The sequence below is a fragment of the Zophobas morio genome, unplaced genomic scaffold (assembly GCF_036711695.1).
Source record: "Zophobas morio isolate AGI-343-1 ecotype UQ-CSIRO unplaced genomic scaffold, CSIRO_AGI_Zmor_V1 ptg000017l, whole genome shotgun sequence".
Classification (NCBI taxonomy): Eukaryota; Metazoa; Arthropoda; class Insecta; order Coleoptera; family Tenebrionidae; genus Zophobas; species Zophobas morio.
In genome coordinates, this window is record NW_026972122.1 from 14,633,387 (window position 1) to 14,659,009 (window position 25,623).

The 25,623-nt window shown below is 32.4% G+C and overlaps 1 protein-coding gene across 2 annotated transcripts in view; it reads left to right on the forward strand.

The window, feature by feature from the left end:
* LOC135130698 (LIM domain transcription factor LMO4.1) overlaps positions 1-25,623 on the forward strand; it is a 330,823-nt gene that overhangs the window by 48,752 nt on the left and 256,448 nt on the right. For both annotated transcript variants that reach the window (XR_010280834.1, XM_064058137.1), the window contains exon 2: positions 11,475-11,514. The gene's annotated coding sequence lies outside the window, so the exon portion shown is untranslated. The remainder of the gene's footprint in view (positions 1-11,474; positions 11,515-25,623) is intronic.

Below are 25,623 nucleotides of genomic sequence, written 5' to 3' on the forward strand. Positions count from 1 at the left end.
TTTACATTACTTGGCCAAAACGAGACACGTGCACACATCCACTCACTGAGTTGGCTGAAGGAACAGTGGTTGTGATGACATGATGTCTTATGGTGCAAGAATTAAATACAGTAAAAAACCTGACGTTAAAGAGTTTAAATTCTGGGTAAAAATTTAGTGTTACAACTTACCCCTGTTACAACAAGCCCCTGGTTCCCCTACATATTTTTAAAATCTGTTACCGTATTTTCGGGAAGGATAAATAAAGGTACGCGCTTTGTTGTGGCATCAGTTAAATAAAAATTTAATCTATAGGGTGTTTTAAAAAATTCTAAAACTTAACAATTTTCGAATAAGGACAATTCAGTTTTTTCCAATAGAACACCTTGTGTTTTCTATCTTATTCTGTTTTTTGTTCCCACTCTTCCAATATATCGCAATAATTATGAACTTTAAATATAGAAAAAAAGAAGACAACAAAAATAGAATCGTATGCAGTAATAAAATACAGAATGTTCTATTTGAAAAAACTGAAATATCGATATTTGAAACTTGATTGTTGAAGATTTGATTTTATGTATACCACAACAAAGCTCGTGCTTTTATTTATCCCCCACAAAATATTAATTGCAACAAATTTTAAAAATTATCCTACTGCAATTTTTTTGTATATTTAAAAATAATTTTAGAGTATAGTCCTCAAAGAACCATATAACTGTGTTTGACTTTTTTTTTTATTTCTAACAGTTAATCAGATATCGAGGAACACAGGCTTAGTGACTCACCCTGTTTACTTGTAGACACATCTAGTTTTTAATTTTTCTATTTTTGGTTGTCTTTAAACATCTTTTATCTTATTTCTGTGCTTTATACAACCAGGTACAAAAATCAAAACGCTTTAGAAGAATCCTAAAAGAAAGAATTAAAATTCGTACACTTATTTCCTGCCCGTTTTTTTACTGAATATTCGAGAATATTAGAGGTTTAAGTTAATTAATTAATAACTGTAATAATTTTTTTTTTGTTAAAGAACTCCAGACGACGAATAATGCATAATCTAACCCGTGACAGTAGATTCTTGTCCCTGTCGTTTAAAAATTGGTCTAAAGTTATTTAGACCGAATTTCCGCTCCCCTTGAAGTACAAATTATAAAACTTAATTTTGTGATTTCTATTTGTTTTTTATGTTAAAATAAAGATATGTGTGAACTATTAAAATACAGATAAAAAAGCATGATATGCAGTGACGTAAATAACATGGTTTTAAACTTGGGTTTTTTTTCTCTAAGAACGGTAATTGGAGGATTTTGACGAATATTTTATTTCGGGTTTTGTGCCGTTTCGTAACTCATATAATACGAACATGCGAGTTTCCTATTTCCCTGTGTCTTCTACTGTTTATCCTTCTAAGTGTGCTTTAAGATTACTGGAGTAGGTAAAATGATAACCAAAACTTGTTCGTCCATCAAAACATTGTTAAATTAATCTCATTTGAAATGTGTAGCATAACGTGTTCCATTATCTTTAGGTGCAATAATCCACCCTCTCTCTAGCGTTCACCATTATAAAATGAAACAATATTTACATAATTTAATGTTTGTAAGGATAGCAATATTGTTTTAAGTATTGAAATTTATCTATTACCCCGAAGTATGCTGTAGCTTGTACTTTGAAAGTGTCTTTTTATTTTTCAGAGACGCGTATATACTCAACAGATTCATGTATTTCATTGATTACCATAGAAGCTGGCCATCTAATTTTCCAGGACTCCGTGAATACAATAATATTGTGATTAGTTTTGAGTTGTATATATCAAAACTAATATATTTATTTTCACAAAAAAAAAATGATGTAGTCATCTCAAAAATATATTTACAAATCTTCACTAAAAGTTGCGTTAAAAAATGTTGGTTTTTGATAGTTTTGGCTTAGCGTCTTCTTAATGACTACTATTTCCCTGTTACCCGTCACGAGAGGCGACCATTGTGTAGAAATCAATACGGTATAATTAATTGACAAAAACATTACCCTGATGGATAATAACACTTTTAATTTAATATTTCACCAACTTGTTTATTTTATCGCATTTATTTTAAATCCCACAATTGATAATTTATGTTATAACAACCGATACTAATTTCACAGCTGAATAATATGTTAAATGCGGTAAATTTAAATCAAAAAAGCCGATCGGCGTTAAAAGCCGGTTCATATAAACTGTCGGTTTTCTACATAAATGGAAAGATATCATCACCATATAAATTACATAGCATGTGTAATATGCGCACTCGATGAAAAGTATAACCACAATACAGCAGAATCTTATGAGCATGTGGTCGTGTTCCACCAGAATGAAATGTCCTGCCTTTGTTGCTTGAGACTGCATTAAAATTTAATGAAGGCAACTTTTGTCGACCCTTTTTAATAAATAATTTACAATAATTAACTCCATTACGTTCGAAATTATTCCATTATATTTTAACACTTCTCTTTAACGAACAATTAATGAATCAGCAAATTTTTAAAAGACTTAATAATTTCAACTTGAGGGCATGATGCTTCGAAATTTATCTGAGGCAGTACGTGGGACGTCATGTGAGGAGTTATTTAAGTGATGGCAATAAAACGTCAATAGAAAATCTTTTAGACAAGACTCCGTTGTTTTAACAGCGGCAATCATAATGAGCTAATGTCAATATTTGGGTAACATGTTAAGATGTTTGAACTCCGTAATAGCAAATATTTTAGAAACTCTTTAGCGCACTTCGAGCGGCCTCTGTGAAAATTTTTACCCGACGTCTCAATCCGACATGACGAGAATATTATGAACGCAAAATGTTCGAAGTTCACAAAACTTATAAAATTACAAAACGTCCTATGAGATGTTTTAAAACTGATCAAATTTGTTGAAAGACTATTGCAAGACAGACACAAAAATGGTGTTAACATTATTTCATTTTTCTATATTTTCTATAGTAGTAGATATTTATGTTTGTTATTTGTCATCTATAAATGGAAATGGAAAAAATACATTAGAACACAAAAACTGAAGATGGAAAAGCAAGCGACGAGAGAAGAACAAGATATTTTGAGACAAATAACTATTAATAACAACTTCAAAGCCGAGATAGTAGACCAGATATATTGAGAGAGAAAGAAGAAATGAAGAAAGAATAGAAAGTAATCAAACGGAGACGGTATACTACCGCAGCATCCACATACTTATTTAGGTAAGATCTCAGAGACATCTGACAGAGACGATTTTTTAAAAAAAGGTAAATTAAATTGCTGTTGATTGAGTAAGGTTCTTTGTTAAATTCGTTTAAATTTTAACAGATACAATACTGTTTTGAGTGTTTAATGTTATTATATTCAGCTTATAATCCGTAGATACATGGTGTAATTGGTTAGGAAAAATTAATGAGGATGTAAATAATGTTTGCCCTTTTGGTTTTGTGTTTTATTAATTTGGTAATTAGACGGACTGTTGAAAGCTATGCCCGAAACCGGTACCTGAAATAAAAATAATTGATATTTTTTGGGAAGAAGAGTGTTTGTATAATAATATCCCCTAAGTTAAAATTCTAAAGTCTAACACAAGATATGACATACGAGTATATATCGATATTCAGTTCATAATAATTGTTTCAATAACGTCAACTTTTTTCTGAACTCACCATATATCAATCACATCAGTCTTTTCGGCGTTTAAACACAGTTTGCATCAATTCTGCCGAAAACGTGGTAGTGACTGACATTACGTCAACGTTGTTACAAAAAACAGATAACAATATTTCATTTTTTTTTAATGGTGTGAAGTGTCAAATATGGTTTTAAAATTGTATTTCTGGTTGCGTCTTGAATTGTTTAGGCGCGGTGCTTCTCGTGAATAATCCTGCATTGTTCGTACGAGAGACTGACTACTTTTGGCATGAAAAACAGACTGGTTTTGAATTTTACAAACTTCTACAACAAATAGATGCAGAGTCTGTTAACACACATTTAAGATTGATTTGATTTTTTTATTTATTGTTCATAGTGCGTCATATAATATGCGTCAAAAAATGTTTATTTTCCTACAAGTTTCAACATATAATATTTAACCACGCCTCGACGTCAACAGGAGTAGCTGCCACTGTCAAAGTTTTATAGGTTATGACGGAATCACAGATTTTAAGTCTGTTTTTGTTTGCATTTGATGAATACAATAAACAAACATAGTGGCACACGTTACACAAATAATACCGCAAAAAAACGAAATGTGAGCTGACACATCAGTGTACAGATACGAAGGAAAAGTATTCAAGTTATCATTTCTCTCATCCACCAAAAAGTGTGCAAATTCATTCAGAAAAAGATTAAATTCACTAATTTAATTCTTTCTAGGGCAGATATAAAAGTGACTGTTTCATGTTAATTTTGTTCGGTTTTTTGGAATAGATTTTTTTGTTTGTTTCACTATAAAAAATATGTACATCTTAAATCACGAATTTATAAAGTAGAAATAAAATGTATTTCATTTAAAACACGTTTACCTAATGAGTAGGCAGCGGATTTCTGTCGGGCTACGTCACGATTATAGGTTGGGACGTGCTGGATCGCCGGGACTCTGTAGCGGGTAATAATCACTGAATTTAATCGTCACTTATTCCATAAGTACAATTAATGAAAACTTAACTAGTTTAACGGCTAAGTAAATGATAAGGGGAATTAACAGCAGAGTGCAACGAAGCAACGTTATTTTAATCCCAAATAAACGAAATGCAGCCAGTAACTGCAATGAATTCCCATCCCGTACGAGCCGTACCGAGTTTGGCCTTGCCTAACCCGACAGAAATCCGCTCTCTACTAATGAGAGAACATAAAAATTAAAGAAGGGATAACAGTCTCAATAAGAAACTTGCTACAGAAGGTTTAATGGGATGCCTAATCAGAGAAAGGCTTTAGGCTAATATTTTTTTCATCAACCGTTTTCAAAATAACTGCATTTTCTCAAAAATCTGTTCGTTTTTGAAGACAAGCATTTGGAAGCTTGCACTCAACTTTCTAGTTATCTTTTCTTACATACGTATAGAAAATCTAATGAAATTTAAACTTATTTGTATGATTTTCCTCAATTTTGTAAAAAGGCATATTTTCGAACTTAACTTTCTACATAAATTTGGTTTTCATAGCAAATCTCTTGAAACTTATCGTAACAATAAAAAAAAATTGATATGAAATAAAAGAAGGCTTACTTAAAGAGGAGCTCGAACATATTGTAAAATATAGAGTGTCTCATTTGCATAGTGGGAGAAAACTTGTCAAGGCAAAACTGAACTGAAAAAACAGTTCTACACATAATTCCAAACCTCCATCTTTAAATGTGGCGGAAATGTGAATTTTTAAACGTTTTTTGTGCCTAATATTATTTTGTTGTATTAATAAGGAATCTGATTCCGTGTACAGGGTGTAAAGAAATTGCAATGGTGTGTGATTTTGAAAAGAAGCATCTTCTATACATATTTGAAAAAAAAATTTGTCAAACAGAGTCAAATATTCTTTCAGTAATTTACGGGAACCCGTAATCTTTCACCACATCGCTGTTAAAAAAATGTATGAGCCGATTTACAGATCTAACTATCAAAGATTATTATATTGTAAACCTGAAAAATGATTGTTCTTATATTCGTTAAAGAGTTACTATTCATCTCAAAAAATTATCAAACAAATCTTGATTGAAACTTATACCGTGAGTTAAATACATATATATGTAGTTGGTGAATGTAACATTCAAAATAATCTGGTGTCTGCGTATTTTATTGTGTCGATTTCCCGTTATTGAATTAACGCATATAATGGAAAAATTACTTTGTATGTTGTTCTTTCTTTAATTCTTTATGAAATTAATGCTAGGTTTATGAACGGTCGCATTACGTAGCTACCAATTACACCAAAGTGAACTACCATTTAGTTAGCAAAGTAAGTGGGCTCCAACGACTTACGTGCTCTTAACCTGCGTTTTAAAGTTAAAACCAAGCGATAAATAAGGCCCCGTTAATAACAGCTCTAAAATCAGAACGTCCCGACATTATCAAGGAGTGGCGAATCAGGAAGATAAAACGTCGATACAATAATTGGCGTCGAAAAGAAAAATCGTTCATTAGAGGCGAAGCTGGCAAAAAAGCTTCCACCATTTCCCAATTAGGCGGCTAATTTTTTGAACGTCGGCCGATTAGCGCTGCTTTTAATAAAATATATCCATAAACACACATTCTACATTAGTGGATGGCGAGGCAACACCGCCGGCTGGCTGACACTATCGCTGCATCTACAATATGCATTACCGAGCCTGGGAGGAAATACACTTGCAGCGAACTTGTTGGAGATCCCAGATAGGCGCTCCGAAATGACACTATCGTCGACTTTTTTCTAACGTTATGGCCAATTAATTTCGCCCTACACGTAATTACGACCAAGATATATTTAATTGCCCTTTCGGCCTTGTCGCATCCGATGCTCCGGGTGACGCCTCTAGGTGGACATCCTACGGAACGCTCGCTGGAAGATGCTACAGGTCAATGGCCAGGCGGGTTTGTCTCGCGCAAATATTCTTTTGCGAAGGTGCTTTTACGACTACAGGATGAAATACCGCGTAGAAATTCAGGTGGATGTTGTTCTCTTCAAAAGTCAGTTCGAGTAGGTAACACCGCATTAGACTCAATTTCCTTGATATTCAAATATTTGTAAGAGGAACGTTCAAATTTAAATTATAATGTACGTTATATGCCCGATTTACCGTCTGTGTAAAGGTTATGTGTACAGGGCAGTTATAGTATATTTAATGGGCAAACGTGTGAAAAAGCGCTTGTTTCGAACAGTTTTGCTAGTTTTTCATCTTTGACAAAATAAAACTAGTAAATGGAGGAGCTCAAAGTTTAATGACTATTTGGTTCTTCTGCTGTATCTGTTGTATGGACCCATTTAAAAAGCAAATATAAGTCGACGTGATGCATTTATTTCTTTTGTGACATGATGTAATTAGCTCGAAAACAACAATTTTCTAAAGGTTTAAATCTGATTAATTATTATTGCACTGCTTATTAAATTTGTACCTAGTTCTAAAATGAACAAAATTGCTGCATAATACGCTGTATAACATACATTTTCATATTTTCTCACCGTTTCAGGACCCCGTTACTGTCTGTCAGTCGTCTCTGTCGATTTTTATTAGACGGATAATTTACAAAATTACCGAACCGATTGTTTTTAAATTATATGTATGTTATGAAGGGTGCTGACACCACGGAGTAATCCATAAGCGTGCAGGACTTGGGTGCAAATATCAAGGTCGGGGATTTACGTTGACGACTATTCACTAAACGAGTGAAGTACCTAAAACTCTCTTGCGGTATTTATATTTTTATAGCAGAAGAAATTAAGTGATATCGTTTGTGCTGTCTGCCAACTAAATAAAGCAAATGACCTCGCTTAATCGTTGAGTAATGTACTGGCGATCCAAGAAATCACTTGCCTACATATCGGTACGGTTTTTTGAGGTCCATATAAACTATTTTCAACTTTACAAAGTTTTTCTTTTTCAAATGGAATATCATATGTTTTTTAACATTTTTTCATTGATTTCTTCTTACGCTTTCTGAACACAGTTTAATTGTCAAATCCAAATGCTCCGTTGCCAGGTTATTCTAATTTTCTTGATTTTTTTTTAGATATGCAGGGTTTCACAAAAAAATGGTAACAGAGTTATTTTTGTAACGTGTGTTACAATACTTTGTGGAGACATAAATAAAACTACCCACATTGTTATAGTATAAATAAATAGGATCGTAATATAGTGTTTATATAAAAAAAAATAAATTATAACAAGTTCCAAAAAACGATATTTCAGTTTCTTCAAACTTTCAAAATTTTCTCAAATATTATCTATGTTTATACTTGTTGGTTGTTGCGATTTTTTACTTTTTTAACGAACACACTAACATATTGAAAGAAAGAACAAAAAATAGAGTAACAAGCAGTATTAAAATACAGGGTGTTGTATTTGACAAAAACTAAAAAAATTGATATTTTCACTGTATATTAAAACTTGTTTTAAATTGATAGCTAAACAAGGTGCATACTTCTGTTTATCTCTTCATTAATTATTGGAATACATATCTTTAAAATCACATTATTGCAAATTTTTTTTCTGATCCCTTACATTGTTAAAAAAATGAAGAAATTTGACATAATGTGGCAACCTCGCATTGAAATTTTAAAAGTAATCTATGGTTATGAACCCTAGGAAGAGGGTAATAAGAATACGTAAACATATATAGGGTATTCTATTAAAAGTACTAAAATGTGTGCTGTGCAAAATCAAATCACTCGAAAATAGGTATTGTACAATTTCGATGTGACTTTTTTTCTACCTCTAATAATTAATGAGAATATTGAGGACCGCCCGCTTAGTGACTCACGTTATGTATTTAAAATATTGGAAATTCTTGTTGTTGTAAAGTTATTTTTTTAATTTTGTTTACATAAATACTCACACTATGAAACACGAAAAATTAGCCTAAAACTATCTGGACAAACTTTTTCTCGTCCGTGAAGGACAATACCTTAAATAAGTCTAGTTTCTGGGGCCGCAAATTATTTTAATGCCTTTTGTACCCCATCTCTTATGTTGTTTTAATTAAATTTGCTTAATTTTGTACTGTACATCGACTAATTGTTTACAAAGTAAATCGTATTATTAGTATTAAACACGTAAGCAGTGTAACCGAAAAAAGAAAATTATCACCAAGAGAACCCGCACAATTTGCGTGCAGAAATCTAAATGTTATCATCTTGCTATATCTAAAAACGCATTCTGAGCGTATTTTGAAGTAAAACGAAGTAATCGTCTTCTGAAAAATTTGATCCAAAGGATTTGCTACCTTTTGACAACTCCTCAATTTTAGTCATGGAGAAATTCGATTTATCGGACTTTGTGTGACTCATGGAATATGAAAAAAAAGGTTGTAATATCCAAAACTGCTACATAAATTATTGTGAGCCTTTGTACTTACATTACAAATGTCCTCTAGATACTTAAACGCAAACCAAAATTTACCTGCTCATCCTCAATTTGATGTCGTCATCTTAAAATTTTTGCTAGACAAATCCTATTAAAAATATACCAAATTATGTTATTCTATACCTATTATTTATTTATTCCAGCTCTATTTGTAACTTTATCTATGCAAGTTCTTGCGAAAAAATTCAAAATTGTATCACAAAATTTGATCATTTAATTTTAAATTTTGCAAAAATCTGTGTACACAATACTGTTGGCTCAGATTTGGAGTATACATAGCATAAAAAAATATTTTTTTAGGAATGATAATATTAGTGATGAGAATAACATAATATTAATTCTCATCATCTTGTTCGTCTTTACTCGATGGAATCTTTTGACAACGAACTTCTCAATTAAGAAGGTAACGCGGGGAAATCCTGTCTGCTTATGATAGGACTGATGCAATGATCTGATTTCCGATGGTTACTGGTTCAAGTTTGGTTCAAACCAAAATACAATTGTTATATAATATGTTATCTATGTACATACCTACATATACATAATATAAGACTGTTTATTTATTCCAGATATTTTATTTGTTTTTAATAACCTGAAATTATGGTAACTCGAACTCTTTTTCACAGTACGTCGTATTTCGAGTAACTGAAGTTCGACTATACCTCAAAATCATGAAAACCACTGTGTGGAAAAATAGATGGCTAACACATTGTCAAGGGGTGATGGTTTAAAAAATGTTGTTTGAATTTGTTTTTAAGTAAGTACCTGTTTCGTGAACTAAGCTAAATAATATATATATATATAATTAACTGAAAACCAACTTTTTGCCATGTTATTTTTTCTTACCCTTTTGAAATTCCAGTGAGTTAATTAAGTTACTTTACCGAAACAGTTACTGTACTTTAAATGATTTTAGAGACAATTGTCTGAATTTTGTACGAGTTTTTGAGAATACAGCTATGGTAATTTCTTCAACCAGTTCCTATCACCTATACAGGAAGAAAGTATATAATATAATTCTTTGAAAATTACGAAAGTTTAAAGCATTTTCTTCTAGTGCCCCTTTAAGGAAAAAAACACTTTGACCGTATGCCGGTGTCCCATAGGAACCAAAAAAGAAGTCAGGTTTTACAGCCTTGTCTTGTGAAATCTGGTCGTTTCCATTGCAGTTTCTCAACAAGTCAGCTCACGTGAAAATTATGTGTCAATTTAGAATTCAAGTATACATTTAAATGTTTTCCGGTAACAAAAGGGTTAATTTGTCAGATATTCTTTATGGCTAACATTTTTTAACATAGTGTGGTTTATAATTTTTAGAGATTTATTTATTACATTTTTCATTAAATGACGAGTTCTTAGTTTTAATGTTTATTTTAAAAATAAAAAAGTAATAACTGGAGCGTCAGTAGAAAAAAACAGGACGACTTGATGAATAATTTTGTACTTTTTGATTTACGAAAACCATTAACCACAACCAGTTTTTTAGATTAATTCGTTTCTCATTTGCGTGCAAATTTGATCTAAAATTTATATTCTTCAGGATTGACCTTTACATACAATTTGTAAGACATATTGTGGTGTCAGATTGTTTTCGAGTATAAAAATAGTTAAATGAAATAATTAGTGTCACCATAATGTATAATCACTATGAATTCGTGTTTTCATTTCTAATGATATAATTATGTAAACACAACCTATTGATATATGCGAATGAAATTCTTCGTGAAACTATCCAGAACGTAATTAAGCTCATTTAATTAAACTGACAGGGAACTAATACAGCGTATCCCCATAAATTGAAGTTTCGTGTATAGCAACATGACTATAATGATATAGAAACATTCCTAGCTCGACTGCCGTATCGAAACTTTTAATCTCTTGGCTAAGTGCAGAACTTTTAAGGGTTTTTATAATATAGTCACTGTTTTATAGCTAAATCAATTTTGCGCATGGATGGATTTCGATTGAAATTTTATATATTTCCCATGCTGGGAAAAATGTAAATTATTTCATCTCGATTCTCCTAGCATGATGTCGTTATTATAAGATTGTAATCGTCTTGTATGTAACACATCATAAATATTCAAACTAGTAACAATGTTTCGCAGTGCAAATTTTTGTCCGATAGATGTACATACATTCATTCAACCTGATTACAGTTGGTACAATGGTGAATGACTGACGATGCAAGGTGAAAAGGACATGTGAAAAATAATGTTTTTATTTTAATGTGGCTGTAACAGTCGCAAAAGCGTAACCAATAACATGTTACGGGAACTTGGCACTTGCAGTTGATTAACATCTTATGGAAAACTTACAATAGCGGCCTGCTGCTCTACAAGTAATGTCCCTTTGTGTTATAGTACCTTTGGTTATGTTCTCATAAACATATTATATTACTGCAAAGTATTTTAATTTTATTTTTTATTTTCAGAACTTGGATTCGTGCAAGGGTTATAGTTACTGCACATAAGGTAAGTTTTTTTACTGACTTAATCTAATTGCATTCATTAATATACAAAATTAAATCATTAGTATAAATCGACTTGGATTTGTTGAAAGATACGCCTTGTTTTCAGTTCCATGTGGTAATGTTGCTACTAATAACGCGTTTAGATTTATCTAATAAAGCGTGCCGGTGTGAAATATGTTTTCTGTCTGAATTGTATCAAGCAAAAGTCGTAAAATCGACTCTATTCCACACGTATATTGCTTGTATAATTGTGAATAAATCATAACTTTTACGAGGCCACTTATTGGTTTTCCTCGTAAATGTTATTGGTGTGTTTACCTTCATTACAATATGAATGTTTCGCTACATGGAAATGTTTTGTTATGGAAATTCATAGAGAAAATTACGCCGGCATCTGTTAATTCATACGGTCTTCAGATCTCTCATCCTTAATTAAAATACGTTAATTTTCATATTAGCCTTTTTTTAATATTTACCTTAGTTCATAAAATCATCGCCTGTAATATATGTAATCTCAAGAATATATGTTATCGATGATTGATGAAATTGAGAACCGAAGTAATTAAATTATTTTTGTGTTATTATGATTAGATTTTAATCAGTGTATCTAAGAAAATTATCTACAATTATTATTTGATGTCAGAGATTATTTTCGGTTAAAAATTTTAATGTGTCATTGCTTCTAAACTTTTCCCAATTATATTACATTACGTCGGTCTCATTGTATTGTAAAAGTTTTGGTCATACAATTTTAGTTGGTCCAAATTTTTCTGGAAGTTTCCATCTTTTTTGAACCAAATAAATGTATTGTTACACACGAAGAGGCAGTTTATGTTTAAAGTGTTTCATATTTAATTTATTAAGAGTTAATGTTAAAATATTTAATATTTCTCAATTTTCCCGATGAGCTGTATTTGTACAATCATCTACTTTGTGGAAATCTTAAAACGAAACAGTTGTATATTTGGAGATGTCATAAATTAAATCCCCACTATACTTTTAGGAGTCAAAATATTTTACTGTGTTGGAACCACCTTAACACTTTAAGTACCGCCGTCCAGTTTCTTGCACATAGTGGTTTTTACTCACAGACCGCATCCAGTTTACTGGATGCAAATTTATATTTAATTCTAAAGGAACGGTTGTTTGTACAGTCTGGGAGATTGTTCCATGATTTTCTATCGGTTCAAAAGTGTAATTCAACATTTGCAGATTTCTGTAAAAAAAATATATATATATTTTGCATAGATGGCGATACAGATGCTTCCCATACCCACTTGTAAATGGCCAGATTTCTGTAAAAAAACGATAAAATGCGATAAAATGCCATCTGTGTAGCATAGTGTGCCTTTACTTTCGGATATACTCGAAAATAACCACATAAGTGACAGAAAAACTTCGAAATTTATCAAAAAAACACGTCAACTTAACTGGACATCGGTTCCAAAATATAAATTGTGTTACCACAAACCGGGTAAAAAAGCTGCGGTCCAAAATGAAAAACTAACAAACATGGTGCGGTACTTAAAGTGTTTTAAGCTTTTATCAGTGCATATTAGTAGCTTTCAGCGTGTTGCCATGGGAAAGCTAGACGGCGAATCTTAGGACCCAATAACACTTATTTTAATTTATTTATCGAACTAGTTAATGTGCCAAAATGAAAACAAATGAATTCTTTTTATCTACGTCACTTAAAGAGTCACATGGTATCTCAAGGTAAGGTCACAAAAAAATTCTGAGAAATAGTTATAGTTCCACCAAAGATTTAAACATGTTTGTGAGACGTAAATTATAGGAACACCTGGGGATTTTATGATGAAGTTTGTTGATTCAAACATCGATGTGGGTTATTTGCGTAGTCTCCTGTTGAATTTTTGTTTGTTTTAAATATAGATATTTATGAAGGTTGTCGCAAATGCATTATTGACAACCTTAAATTTGTACCGTTATTAAGATGTTTTATTCTAATGTATGCTTTTTCTTTTGATGAATAAGGAAACCCAAGCCAGTTTATTACTGTATTATATCATGGTTAAATAAATAACGTTTAAAATATGTAAATAACTTTAGTTTTGCATTTATCAATCATTCGAATTATTACCTCCGATTAGGAAAATGAAGACGTTTTGCATCAGTTTTATTTTTGGTACCCACTTATTGGTGACGTATGTTGGAGATTATGAAATTGGAAGTTAGTGATAAAAGAATGATCGTTTAAGAACAAACTATATTAAAAATTTGTAATGCGTAGTTATTAAGGAGTACTTATATCGTGTATATCTGAATAGTTTTTGTCCAACTCTATTTTTTCGTTTAATTATTATGTTTAAAAAAAAATCAAGGTTAGCAGTTTTTCAAAACGTCCATAATTTAGAGTGTTATTAAAAAAGATAATAAAAATGAAGAATAATTAAGTTTTTTTAAAAGGAAATACAAGGTGACTGCGAAATACATGCAAAAAAAAAATGGGGAATAGCTCACAATATGATTATGTCACTGGGTAAAATTCACGGTCCTAAGTAGTAGCAGTGTCTAGAAAAAATTATTTGAAATTCAATGTAAATTGTTGTACGCGCCGCTGGACTGTTTTGTGACCTACATAATTACTACAATGAATGGAACAGAGCGAGTCGGTTAAAGAACCAAAAAAGTTACTTTATCAGGCACTTTTTTAATCGCAACGTGAAAAACACGAAAAGGGCCAGTTAGCATCGAGCGGTCGGTGAAATCGGTTTATGGTGCAGTTTTCCCATGCAGATTGTGTCGATATGGTAATGCGTGCATCAGTGGTACAGCATCTCCGAGATCATGGTACCTTCAACCTCAAACTCACGATCGTGGCCGTGATAGGACAGAAAGAAGAAGTTGGATTTTCACAGCTTGTAGTGCATCCTACATTAAAAGAATACGGCCACATCCATACCATGTTGACAAAGTACAGGGTTTGGAGCCCGCTGATTGTCCACCTTGTGTAACTCACTTTTTGTCCGATGGAACTCCACGTAGTCGTCAACAAGTACGATTTCAAGAGACGGTTTTCGATAAATGTGTATCAGTTGGATGAAACAGTTCGTTTGTGGAAATCAACAGTGTCCAGAAATTATCGAAGAGCTTCAACAAGTGAAAGTGACACCCGCTACTCCGGTGTTTTTTTACCTATCAACAAACCTCTTGCGACGCTCTGACGCCTGTATTGCTAGTCAAGGACAACATTTTCAACATTTCTTGTAAAAAGGTAGTAGCATTCTAAGTTGCTCTTATTTCTGTTCCAATAAACAACGTAAAATCGTTGTGACAAGGACCAAACATCCGTCAGAATCAAAATTACCAAAAAACTTTCACACTGACCTTTAACGATGAATGAGTAAATGAATGAACGAATGATAAGCAGCAAAAAGTCGGTTTTACTTTTAATTGAAACTGAAAGTGTTTAGGTCGTTTTTATTCAAACGTTTTTCCAACTCTGTTTACAAGGTGGCTCAGTGCCTTCGTATCGAGGGTGGTTCATGGGGGTTTTGCCCCATTCGATTTTTAATTTCTTTTTTCTATATTTCGGCTCTACTAGGGTGGGGGATGCCGTGGTTAAAATATTTGCACTTATTTCGCAGTCACCCTGTATTGTAAATCGTTTGGAAAACAAAGTGTTACTGCAGTTTCAAAAACATTTGTTAAACTTCCCTCAAATTCAAAACATTTTTGACCGATTTTTCTAATCAGCTTTCAAGAATTGCTATTATCCAAAGATTCCACCGAATTCAGTTGGTCTCCTTGCTGCTGATTTCCTTTTAGATAGTGTTCATAGATATGAAAAGCTCATGGTCCAGTACCGTTCAGTATTCATACAGTTAGACCAATTCATAAAAATAAGACAGATTTGACATAGGTAGAGTTTGAAAGATTGACATGTTCAGTCACAAGCTGCGCATAAGAGTAGGTGGCGAAGGTCGTCAGTGGCGTAGATATATTTTGTTGTCTAAGGATTTTTTTCGTCAGATTTTATAATTTAGTATTTCTAAAAACTTTCAAAACTTGTAAAACAAATACTGAAACAAAAAAAAATCACAAAGCGGTAGTGAAATACGTGAAACACAAAACAAAATGCCCACGTGGCACTGAGAGACTGCCTTCCGTTCTTTTTGAAAATGAACTCGTCCGGTACCAATGACGTTCTTTGCGCACTTTTATAGGTGTGCTATTCTTATAGCCTCCAAACTCCAACTACCAGCCTATAATTATAATTACCTAATTATCTAATAATAATTTGTACACACTTCGGCATCCTTGTCACATTTGATTGTTTTTCTGCTAACACATTTCTTCTGTTATAAAAAGTCAAACAAGATTTCTTTTATGCAAAAGTTTTGCCAATTTTACTGCTGCAGTTATCACCGAATTAGATCAGACATATACAGTACGGTTGATTTTAGACTTCGCAAACAGTGTCTGAGCTGCAATTCTGAAACGTGACATTAATTTATTGCAGGACGTTTCACCGTCGTGTCTTCAGCAGGATAACATTTTGGTCGAATCGTTTTAAATATCAGTAAAGGTCTGCATAACACATTTGTCTATGCTGTCTAATAGCCGTCAATAAAGCGACGTCATTGCAGTATATTAGGGACGAAGTAACCAACTTACGTAATTTATAGCACGCTTTTTCAGTTGCGCGAGTCATTCCTGGAAAGGACTTTGCATGTCGGTGATAAATGTCAAAAATGACAAATATAAAAGCAAAAATGGAAGACACTTTTAATAAGATTTTCAACAAAATAAGTTTGAAGTTACTAGGAAATCGGTACATTGAGATTTAAAAAACGTAAAAAAGGTTTTCCCCAACAGCCAGTCATCAAATGTGTCTAAAAAAATACTGACAATAGTCGGTCTTAGCTGGAAAATCGGGTTTATGTAATTCTTGCACACATATTACTCTTTCGCAATATTGTTTGGCAGGTTCCATGAGATACTTCGATTTGGTGCGATAAATGTCGTATGGGTGCTCCATTATCTGTCTAAAATGTTCAATTTTTTTCCTAGATTTCTCTTATCTTTCGACCTGTCACTTCTACTTTTCTTGTAAGAGACAAGGTTTCTCTATACTTTATCGATACACATCGTTGTAATGCACTGTAAAAATGTACCGAGTCGGCGATGTTGTTGGGAAATTCTTTCCGGAATTCATCCCAAGCTGCTTAATTCGAGTACTTCCACACATCGTTTACCTTTTGTCTATTTCTAAAATACGACTCAATTATTATAAAAGCTTTCTGCTTCAATGGAAATGGCATTTTTGAGTGAATATGCAAATGAAGTTCTGAAAAAAACTGTTTTTAAAGTAAAAATGATTCCTCCAGGAAGCAACATCAAGCCAGAAAACAAGAAAAGTAAGTTAAGTGTCACATTTCATGTTTTAGGTATTATGTCTCTTTTCTAAACCGGTTCGGTAATTTCATTGGAAGTATTCCTTAGTCGTTCTCAGGAACGGATTCTATTTCATGCTTCTTCGACGTTTCTGGCTTATATAATACAATATCGGGCTTCTGGTTTCATCCGCTGTTTTTCTTTCCCACCAACACTTTGATAAGATCATTTCAAAAATTTCCAGGTGGATTCTATACATTTTTAACTTTAGAGAGTTTTTTTTTTTGCAAAAGGCTTAAAATTGTACAAAAAATTTGAAAATTTGTCTTAAAAGTACAAAACTGATGGCTCTCTTACAGATACTTTACGGTCATCATAGACTACGTTAAATCGCTACACCGATTTTTGCATCGATTCTTTTAATCTTTTTCTGTTGGTTTTTAGAAAAATTAAAAATTGAAAACAAAAATTTTACTATTTATTATTTTAGGAAATACGGAACCAATTATTTTGAAACTGGACACCTGTGCTAATGTTAGTAGTAGCCTGAAATGTCTATCCATTTTCACTAAAATTTGTGAAACCTCAAACGTTTGCTAACTACATCCTATCTAAAGTACCTACTCAAAATAATGTGGGTCTATACGTTTGGTTTATTAATCCGCCCTGACATGTATTGGATCATGCTCCTGATGCCAATAAAAGTACTGTTTAAATTCTTTGGATCAATTTCTCTTTCCATGTTTTGTAACATTCCTTTTTTAGTAACTATATCATTTCCTGCTGATTTTTTTTCCTCTCTTTATTTGCCGTTTTACTCTGATTCGATTTTTTTCCAAAATATTCGCAATCTTGTTTCTTTGATGTTTTACAGTGTGTGAACTTCCTCTCTTTGTTGTTTGCATTAATATACTTTTTATTTGTGTCATCTCCTAATTATTATTGTTACATTTTTTCTTGTTTATTTGTACCTCTTCTCTAACTTCTTTGTTCCACCACGTGTCTGTGTTTTGTTTTTTAAAAACATGGTTCGTTCAGTAAGCTTATTTTTTCTCAATTTTTTAATCTGTATGATTTTATGGATTCAAATGCTTTTGTTGCATTTGCTACTAATATTCTTCGTATTAACATTTCTTCTCTTTTTTGTATATTTCCTATAATAGAAAATGGTCACTGCTTATTTTTGAATGCTGCAAAATAAAAAAAAATGTTTTTTTTCTGTTGTGCTTTTTTATGCCTATATAGTGCTTTTCTCTTTATTTTTAAACTGTTGCGACTAAGTAAACGAAATTTTAGCAAGTGTAAACTGCACCCTAAATATTAGATTTTCACATATAAAAAAATCTTTAATTTAAACTATGAAGAACTATAGGCATTAGCTTAAAAATTTTAAATGTAGTGGGAGATTTTATGCGGTGCCAACTTGGCAGAGAATACTAAAAGGAGATTTTGAATGAATCGTATAAAACTTTCCTCCTCGTTCATAATTTTTAAGTAAATTTCTCATCACTTCATAGCTTACTCCAAACTTTTTTAAGGACAGAATCTAGTAGTTTACGTGGTTAGCTACTGCAATTTAGTTTGTAAAGTCACAACCTTTGAAAAGTTAGGAACATGGAGAGTGCCTTTTGAGGAGCACTGTAAGGTCTAAAGGTACAACACTTTTTCCGAATAAAGTTGAACTTAACACACATGAAGAGAATAGAAAGGGCATTAAAATAATCCACTTCTACGGTGCGGTGTTTATGTACGTATACCAAAGTTTATTTGTCTGTTCGGAACCGTTCTTGTATATTTCAATGTAATGCTTTTCAATGTTGGAAATATTATTAAAGATTAGTTATCTGACCCGTTAATATGGTAAAAATTTTGAAATTGAACTGCGCAGATAATTCTACAATATTGAAAATTTGTTCATTACATACTCGTGTTTTTCGCAAAAATGGGCAGCAATTCCGGAGTAAAAATTTAAACAATCATGTAAGGGTTTAACATTCTACTTTTCGGACCCGGTTGGGAGGTTCGGGCGATTGCATTGAATCTTAGATTAATTCATGTTATTACAGGAACCTCAAATTTAAGATTAATGTCATAAATCTTACAACAAGGTTATCTTTTTTCCTACAAATTGTTTTCGCCGACGTAAGTGAAGCAAACTATCGTAACAACAAACATGCTTTCAGAACATTGTCACGAAAGAAAATACCGCATTTTCTGTTCATTGCAGTTTGTAAAAAAATCTGTTGAATTTGGTCTCAAATCTAAGGTAACGTTTTTGTCATGTTTTACATGTGACAGGAGTCGGGTAAAATGTTATTCTGACTCAATTTCCAAAAGAAAATGAGCAGTCTCTTTATATTTGAAAAAAAGTGATTTGCTGTTATTGGCTTTTTAATACTATAGGTATAAGCTATTTCGCAGTGATTGAAGTAAGACTATCTACGATAGACGTGCAAACATTTGCCATCTATTCATGAAATATTTTTAATGAGAAACGAGTTCTTGTACATTTTGTGTACGGAGAAACTAAATCTTTGACAATGAATATCGAAAATATGTACATGTACCTTATGTGTACCACTAAAAGTGCTAGGTTTGGAGGCGCTTTCGCTCTATCTCCCAAATATGACAGCATTATTTATCCGCGGTAAAGTTCATGTCAGTTTGATAATGTGAATTTTCACTTGTTCTGTAAATTTAGCTACAGGAAGATCATATTGGACGTCTATAAAATATTGAATAGTTATTTCGAACGTAACGTGACGTGACTGTCAAAAACTAGATTGATACTCGCCATCGGACTTGCATTAGATTGGATGGATGCACTACAAGCCAACGTAGTGTACCGGCTATGGCCAATATCCAATATTGTTGAATCAATTTCAATATAATTTATAGCACTAGCCGCCACACTAAATTTTTACCGCAAGATGCTGAATATTTGATGCACTGTTCAAACGTATGAACACGGTTTTTCAGCGAACGCGTGCGACCAGGACCTCATCATTAAAATAATCATTAGTGGAACTTGGAAATTTGACTATGCAGAGACTAGACGAGGTTTTAGCATATACGTCGACCACAATTACCGTCAGTTGCCGCTTTGGCTCTAATAGGGGGGCGGCGGCCCCGCCAACATCGAAGAGCCATCAGTGCGCCCTGATTGCGTTCTGTTGTCTTGAGCAAATTGATTACAGCTCAAATTAAAGTTTTTGCCGCTCATGATTAAACATGCATGAGAGTGGTCCGCTAGGTGTGGATGCAATAGCGTTTTAATTAGAATTTCCATCCCATTCGTCTACTTATCGTAAATTATTGTCTTTTAATCTCTCACTAATTGCGTCTAATCGGTAAGTGATTTTTTTTAACTTCCACCACTTTAACAAGTTTCTTTTGCATAATTGACTAGGCAGTGTGCTTTGATAATGATTTTTAGGTAGTTAGAATTTACAGTTTTAACTGTTTACATATTGAGGGAACACAGATAAATCTGTGCCTAATACCAGACGTCCAAAACTGCAATAATATTAGGTACGTTAATTAAGATTGTTTTTTTCTGTTCTTTTTAAAGTTTATATTTTGTGTTTTTCTAGAAGAATTTACGCGATTGCATTTAGTTTAAGAGTGCAAATACTATTCACATTCAAAGAGTAGTACCGTTCAGGTTTCTAATAATAAACGACAAAAAAAAGGAAAGATTACAACTCGGCATCGAAAAACCAAGGAATATCATCAGAGAAAATACATTTTACCAATGGTGGTATCACAATAGCAAATAAGGTCAGTGATTTATTTAATGGCAAATGTCAGTTTAAAAAACAATGAGCTGAGTTGCGAGAACTGTGGAGGGGCGGGGAGAAGTACCAGAATAAAAGAACATGTTAAACCAAGGAAATTCTCAGCTCTGGGACAACATTTAATAAATATGTAATCATAACAACAAAAAGTTTATTGAAACAGGAAAAATTATATACATGTTCAATTGATCCACATACAATTAACTGATTACAAATCTGACCCTAAAAAAAGAAGGAAAAAAAATCGTAATTTTCTGATACAAATTCTCAATAGGCATAAACTACGAGCTTAAAATAAACTTAGATAAATCTACAAGTACGTAGGTTATTGTTTAAAAGCGATTTAGTAATTTCGGGGATATTAATAAGTAGGTTGTTTTTAGCATTTGTATTATCTACGAAGTGAAAAAAGTGCCCTTTGTTTATTTTAAGCCAATTTGTGTTTCAAATGTAAGGGTTTACATGTGAAGATCGTGGTATATGTATATTATAAATCTTATACACCTAACCTGCAGCCACCTAACCTGCAGCTGATATAGATGCATTAAAGAGTCACAAAGTACTTTTTACAAAGAAGACTAAAAACGTGTTCCACGAATTTTAACTGATCTTCTAAACATAAGCCAAGGCTTTTTACACAAGAAGATCGAGATAACAGTAGAACTTGAACTAATTCAGTCGTGTATTCATAAAATAAATTTGCACCCAAGGCGGACTCTTGAGAAATATCAGAGAGAAGTTGTAGAGAAACTGATCAATAATTTGGTGATGATCAGTTAAATAATTACAAAACCATGAAGTAGCAGCCGCCGCAGTAATTAAGTTTAGTGAGAAGCAATTCGATACTTAAACTATCAAATGCTTTTGCCGTATCAAATAAAGTTAAAATTGTAATTTTGCCATCACCAAATCCACGAAGGATATCATCAATTAAAGACATAAGGGTGTCAGAGTAAAATTTGTCCGAAAGTCTGACCGTTAGATGCTAGCATTTTACAGTTTTTTAAGCAATCCTTAAACTGTTCAGCAAATACACGTTCAGAAATTTTTAAGGTATTGAAGATTTAACTAATCTGTTCGCTAAGAATATGTGCATTTTTTACCTTAGGAATAGGTGTCAGGATCGAAATCTTTTAAAAGGAAATGATGAGTGCAACATCTTTTCAGAGATACTTCGTTAAGCGAAGTTTTATATTTAAATTTCTTTAAGATTTTAAGATTGTCAGTAAACTATGTTTGACTTTTTGTTTACATTTGACGGTTATTAAAGGGGTGTGAGAATCATACAAAGATGTTAAACAATTAATCAAAACATTCCACGTTCTTGTCAAAAGTTAGTAAGTGAGAAATCATTACCATATTGTTTCAGACTGAAGAACAAGTGAATGTACGTGATTTATTGTTTTTCTTTTGAATAGTTATTTCAGAAAAAATAACGTTGTGGTCTGTGAGGAGAAACAAATGATATCTTACAAATTCAGTACAGACTCACTGTTATCAATTACCCTTGTTGGCGTATTAATGAGTTGTGAACAAGTGTAGCCCATAAATAGGCGATATAAAATTTATATATAGCGCAAGATCACCTCTCTATTGTCACGATCAGAACGCAGTAATGTAAGTTATCCAGTGAAATTAAATTATCATCAATAGAAGTATGAAGCCACGGCTGTGTTAAGACAATAACAGTAAAGTCATTTTCGGATACTAAATCCCTGAATCTACAAAATTTTGTACTTAAAATAGCTCCAATATTTGCATGAATGCATGTTACAGATCTTTGTAGGTTATAGTTATGTTCTAGGGGACGCTTCAAGATGTGAACACTAAAATTAAAGATTCCTTGGTATATATTTGAAGTATCTATTACCATAGATACTGTTAGGCTAAAAGTTAGGATCGCATAAAGTAGATTCATATTTACTAGGAGCCTTGATAGTAAACGTACTCGAAGTGGGTTTTCTATTAAGAAAAGTGTTTTCGACCTCAAAATTTGTGTTTTGATCCAGTTTCTTCAAAACTGCTAGAACTTCACGGTCTGGTTGGGAATAAGATTGGACATATAAGTCCAACGATGTCTTTTAACTGGTGCTATTTTTGTTTTTTCACGAGAGAGAGGGCCGTTATTTTTCGAAATGAAATAAATTAAAATTGATTATGTAGTTAGATTTAGGACGATTACCTACTAGACACAAATAGAGTCAAGTATAAATATACCGGAAGTAGAAATAACTGTGCTAGAATTTTCAATAATGTCATAGAACACTCAAAACCAAGGTAACTTTTGAAGGAAGATATCGTAGTCAGGTTCTACCGCCCACGTTGTGACAAAAACTACAAGTTGTAACAATTTTATTATATTCCATCAAGCTTGGCTCGACGGGTTTTGTTGAAAAGATTAGGTATGATAAGTTTTGTTAAATTTTACCTGAAAATTGACGGTAATAGATTGTTTTTGTGAATTGTCATTTAAATCTGTAGGTAAATTCGAGGATGGTTTACGTAACCAAAACCGGTAGTTTGAGAAAAACAGTAGTTAATAAATCTTTGAAGAGAAAAAGACGTTGTTTTGTAAAGCAATTTATAAATTAACAACCTCCATGGAATAAGAACGACCAATAAATCGTTAGTGACTGCAGTGTCTCAAAACGTTTTGATGGTTCTTATTTATGTAAAATATCTTTTTTCTTTCCTGAAATAAACCTGTTTTGTAAATTACGTCCAATTAAAATAACGTTGCATTCTAACGTGAATTTTTTGTCGCCTTTTTAGTGCCTTTAAAGCATTCTGGAAAGAAATTTCGCTATTAAAAGTCACTTCTTACGGTACACCCAATTTTAATAAAAGGGATGTTAAACTAAATCTTTGGAGTTTTAAGAAATGTAGTTGATACTTCTATAACGAGTAAATTAAATATAAATGTTATTTTATTATTTGCGTAATTCACTGAAACTATTAAATATTATACAGTTATTTTCATCACATAAGCATAGTAAAACAGTAAAAGAAACAAAATGGTTTTCATCAACAGATTCTAATTTCAATCGAGAGTACAACTTCTAAATCAAAAATCTCACTTGCAATATATTCACTAAATTTTCTGAATTGATGTCTCATGTTGTTATAGATTCTCGATTTGTTTTTTTTTTTCAGTCTTTAAAATCAATTTTTTCGAGAAAAGCAAACTATACCGATATAAATACGAGTAAAAGCCACGAGTTGATACTAAATCATATAGATTATGATCGGGCTAGAACACGTAAGTGCTTGATATTCACTTCAAGTAACGAACTTGATATTCCAGTAGGTACTACACGAATAACATTTTAAATCAATAATTCGCAGCAATTTTGCTTTGCTACTGCGAAGAGAGTGAGAACGAAGTTGAGTAATCCGTAATGAGCACTACTACAGTACGGTACCCATAGCAAGCAGTCTAATAATGAAGATGTAGTGTAATATTTCGTTGATGGAAGGGCATAAATGCATTTGAATAATGTGTCGCTTTGAAAGATTCGGAAAATTATGATATTGAAGGAAATTTCTTGTATAAAGTACGGTCGTCTAGAACTTGTCCAAGCGTTTGTGATGAAGAAATAACAAGGTTGCTTTTAAAAGTAAGGATGAGCGAAAAATGTAAAAATATGTTATATGGCAAAGAGAAAGGTAAAGCGACTTTAAAAAGGATTCAAAAGACAATTAGCAACACAAACTGAAATATCAACTTGGACAACCGGGGAACGAACAAAAGTGGAAGATGCAAGTCCGTATATGTCACAGAGAATGAAAAATCAAAGAAATTTTTTAAATGGATATATTGGGGAAGTACAACAGCCAAATGAACAGGTTCAAGAACTCTTTATAATATTATTCAAAAAAGTACGGTTAGTTCTAAAAGATTCTATCAAGGTCACACTATGACGCTATAGTCCTGTAGCACTGTTACGGATTGGTACCTGTTTTCTAAAGGGAAATCGTTTTATGATAATGACAACTTGAACTTGCTCAATTAACAGTTGTAAGGTGGAAACGCTACATGAAAATCTGAGTCCTAAAAAAGATTTAAGATATATTGTTTCAAATTTTACGAACCATAAATTCACACTATTGAGAAGTCTCTCGAGGACGATATATGCAAAATATCTCACAATATGGGTTATAAACTACCCACAGTGTAAACACAATAGTTGGTTAATTTTATGTCCTTTTTTAATACTTAAATTTTGTGTATTATAAATATTTTTTACGATAATGACTAATTTATTAACTGTTTTTGAAAAACAAATTTTCGAAATTGTGTAGGTTTGTAATAAGGTGAATGCATTGGAACCCATTTTTACAATTCTGAAAAGGCGATGAATATACCAATTTTCAGTGACACTACTCGTGGGTGCTAAGTATACTAAACTGACTCACGTTTTCAAAATCCTTTTAGAGCAAACTATACATTCTTGGGTCAAATACTAAGTGGATGTTGCAAATTTAAACCATCCTCAATTTTAGTCTCTCATGAATAATGGACTAGAATTTATCCATTCGAATAACAAAAGACTAAACAAAAACGTCATTAAATAACATAATCAAGTTGTATCCGCAGGCTGTAATCGAAGTGCATATAAAAATTATGAAATCGATCGCGTACAAAGAAATAATTAACTTCTTTGTGGATTGAAATATTTTATGAAACGAATAACGTGACTTTTCAGGAAAAATTTGTAAATGCCAGTTTGTTACGCTGTCTTAACTGGTGAACTTACACCCCTTGGAGTAAATTTATTTAGCTGAAATATTTCGAAATACAAAGGAAACAGCAACATTGGATTGATACATTTACTACTGACTGTATATTTAAAAACTACGACGCTTTAGATGCTGCAGTACCACAAGGGTCGGTTCTAAATCTGATTTTGTTTTCAAAATTTAGGTAACTTTTCTATCCTATATCTAGGTTCCCA